At 39.9% G+C, this 3,709-nt stretch overlaps 1 long non-coding RNA gene across 1 annotated transcript; it reads left to right on the top strand.

The window, feature by feature from the left end:
* The first annotated feature begins 1,001 nt into the window (after positions 1-1,001).
* LOC112216578 lies at positions 1,002-2,829 on the top strand. The gene is made up of 3 exons (XR_002948347.2): positions 1,002-1,600; positions 2,173-2,247; positions 2,384-2,829. It is a non-coding gene; the product is annotated as an uncharacterized LOC112216578 (long non-coding RNA).
* The last annotated feature ends 880 nt before the right edge of the window (positions 2,830-3,709 follow it).

A 3,709-nucleotide genomic window follows, 5' to 3' on the forward strand; every position in this document is an offset into this window, starting at 1 on the left:
AAGGCACTGCATCTCAGTGCAAGAGGCGTCACTACAGTACTTGGTTCGAATCCAGGCTGCATCACATCCGGCCGTGATTGGGAGTCCCATAGGGCGGCGCACAATTGGCCCAGTGTCGTCCAGGTTGGGCCGGTGTAGGTCGTCATTGCTGGCTTTCGCAGCAGAGTTGCAAAGAAAAAGCCACATCTCAGACTGGCCAATAAAAAGAAAAGATTAAGATGGGAAAAAGAACACAGACACTGGACAGAGGATCTCTGCCTAGAAGGCCAGCATCTCGGAGTGGCCTCTTTACTGTTGACGTTGAGACTGGTGTTTTGTGGGTCCTATTTAATTATGCTGCCAGTTGAGGATTTGTGAGGTGTCTGTTTCTCAAACTAGACACTCTAATGTACTTGTCCTCTTGCTCAGTTGTGCACCAGGGGCCTCCCACTGTTATTTCTATTCTGGTTAGAGCCAGGTTGCACTGTTCTGTGAAGGGAGTAGTACACAGCGTTGTACGAGATCTTCAGTTTCTTGGGAATTTCTCGCAAGAAATAGCCTTCATAGTTCAGATACTCAACTAGTCTAAAGAAGACCAGTTTTATTGCTTCTTTAATCAGGACAATCGTTTTCAGCTGTGCTAACATGATTGCAAAAGGGTTTTCTAATGATCAATTAGCCTTTTAAAATGATCAACTTGGATTAGCTAACACAACGTTCCATTGGAACACAGGAGTGATGGTTGCTGATAATCGGCCTCTACCCCTCTGTAGATATTCCATTAAAAATCAGCCGTTTCCAGCTACAATAGTAATTTACAACATTAACAGTGTCCACAATGTATTTCTGATCAATTCTGTTATTTCAATGGACAAAAAATGGCTTTTCTTTCAAAAACATGGACATTTTTAAGTGACCCCAATCTTTTGAACGGTAGTGTAAATATTTGGACAAAGAATGTCGGAGCAGCATAGACTAAAATACAGTAGAATAGAATAGTGTATATACATATGAGATGAGTAATGCAAAATATGTAAACATTATTAAAGTGACTTGTGTTCTATTATTAAAGTGCCTGGTGATGTCAAGTCTATGTATATAGGCCAGAAACCTCTAAGGCGCTGGTGATGGCTATTTAACAGTCTGATGGCCTTGAGATAGAAGCTGTTTTCCAGTTTCTCGGTCCCAGTTTGATGCATCTGGATTTTTGTTCACCTTTTCCACAGGCAAGCAACATGTCATTTGCCAGTCTGTCCAGAGGAAAGAAGGTGGCCCTATCATCATTGGGTGTGTTGACCGCAGTAGGGGCCAGTATTGCTCTGATGCTTCACCAGTCTGTGAAATCTTCAGATCGGGTGCTTCGTCCACCATCTTATCCATGGACTTACAGTAGCATGCTTTCATCTCTTGATCATGCCAGGTTACTTCACCTCCTTTATGTTATTATCACATGTGAGAGGATGTTAAAAACATGTTGGATTTGTTTTGTTTTACAGTATTTGATGTGGATATCAGGTGTAAAAGCAGGTGTGTTCTGCCTGTCAGTATGGAATGCATGGCCTTCTGAAATCTTGTAGGAGTCTCCCACATAGAGACTGAAGTCAAGTTGCTTGCTGAAGAGGTGAGAGCAACTGACTTGTTACTAAAGCATACATTCCAACATTGAGTATTCAGCTTTTTTAACTACTAATGACAAATACAAATGGACCTTTTTGTAATATATAAAACAAACTCACACAAAACCCTGACAACAACAAAGAAAATGGGAATAGATGCGTTAAAGAGGTGAATGGAATGCAGACCGTGGGGATAGAAAAAGGACACCGGATAGGAGCACATTCAACAAATCTGAAGAAAGATGTGTTTTATGAGTGTGGGCACTGTTTATAACCTGCCTCCGGCTGTCCTTGCAGAGATGGAGGAGAAGACTACATGTTCTCCTTATTGACAGGGTACTGTGAGCCCCTTACTGGGGTCACAGTGAGAGAAGGGCTCTCCTACAAGCCTTATTTTCCTGGCCAAGCCATTAGCATGGCTCCTCCTATCTACAATGAGGTTCTAGAGTTTTAGGATGGGGAGTTACCTACATTGTGTGTAGATTAGACTCTTTTCCTTGTCAAACTAGGATATCACACACCGGTACAAAAGATGTGCACGTGTTCAACTCTTTTTCCTAACGACATCTCTCCACAGGCACCCCAGCCACTATGAGCCAGGTGATGGGCAGCGGACCCTAAGCACGATCAGAGGAAGCAAATGGGATTGAAGGTGTGTGGATCTCAATTATACTCCTCAAAGATGCCTACTTTTTTGGGCATCGGAGTAATAAAACTTTTTATCTCATGTCGTTGATAATTCTGATGGATGCCAATGACGGTACTTTTGCTATTTCTCTTCTCTACAGCTATTCCTGGAGTCTGCAATCTTGGTACCATTGGTCTTTTACATGAAGAGAGACAGGTGGTGGGACCAAAATAAGACAACTTCATCCAATGCTTTTGATCCCTCTGGTGGCAATGCTGCACTTTTGATTGACTACGGAAAGACTCCTCACTTCAGAATTATTCACTTTATTCCTGTTTCTTTAATCTACCCCCCATTTCATCCGCTGATATTTAGCTAAGTATTTCACCCACTGATATTTAGTTTAGTATTTGTCTTTTTTTTTTTTTTTTACTGTGATCAATAATTTCAAGCAGTTTTTCCATCACTGATAATGACTCCTTTTAGGTCAGGATTCCTGATCGACAGCACTAAATCAACGTGGGACAGGTGTTAGAAAAACTGGTCCATAAATTCAATTCAATTCAATTGACTTTATTGACATGGCAAGTTCATTATTACTTACATTGTCAAAGTATACATATTGAAAAATAAAATGAAAATGTATTTATATATAAATAAATGGTGGGACCAACAGCAATAATAATAGTCGTAGTGGACATGGGATTACCATTAACAACTTCAACAACAATATTAATGAGAACAACAATACATTAAAGCAGTGGTAGTAGACCAGTGTCAACATGACTGAGAAGACACATGACATGGTATGAAAGACAAAACAAAACAAGATGGGAAATATTATCGACATTACTTTGCACTTTTCACTGGCTGTCCCTCAGGTTTTGGCAGGGGGACACATATTTGGCTGCCAAAACTGCACATTTTGGCTTTTCACACAATAAATATTTGTTTTTTTCTTCATCTTTTATAGTTTCAAATTCTTTGTATTGAATTATAATTTGGGGAAAGAAATATTCTCTTAGGTCTGAATATTTGTCACAGTGTAATAGGAAATGCAGCTCTGTCTCTACCTCTCCCCTGGAGCAGAGTGGAGCACAGCCTGTCCTCTCTGGGCAGCCAGGTTTGTCTGTGACGACCGGTCTCTATAGCCAGACTGTACTCACTGAGTCTGTACCTAGTCAATGTTTTCCTAATTTTTCTAGCAGTCACAGTGGTCAGATAGTCTGCCATTATCTCACATAAACATTCTGTAGAACTGTTGTGTGTAAATACTGAAGTCGTTCCACCAATTCGATGCCTTTTGAGAAGTATAAGTTGGCAACAACAACATTTTTTTGAATTCACCTAATTATAACATTGTCATAAAGAGCACATGTAAAAAAAAAAAATAGTTTTCCCATTTTAAAGTTAAATAAATAAAAAGTGCCTATTAAGTGTCAAATAAAGTAACAGGGTTGACAATTTCATCTAAAATCAGCCATAA

The sequence above is a fragment of the Oncorhynchus tshawytscha genome, linkage group LG16 (genome assembly GCF_018296145.1).
Source record: "Oncorhynchus tshawytscha isolate Ot180627B linkage group LG16, Otsh_v2.0, whole genome shotgun sequence".
In the NCBI taxonomy this organism is placed as follows: Eukaryota; Metazoa; Chordata; class Actinopteri; order Salmoniformes; family Salmonidae; genus Oncorhynchus; species Oncorhynchus tshawytscha.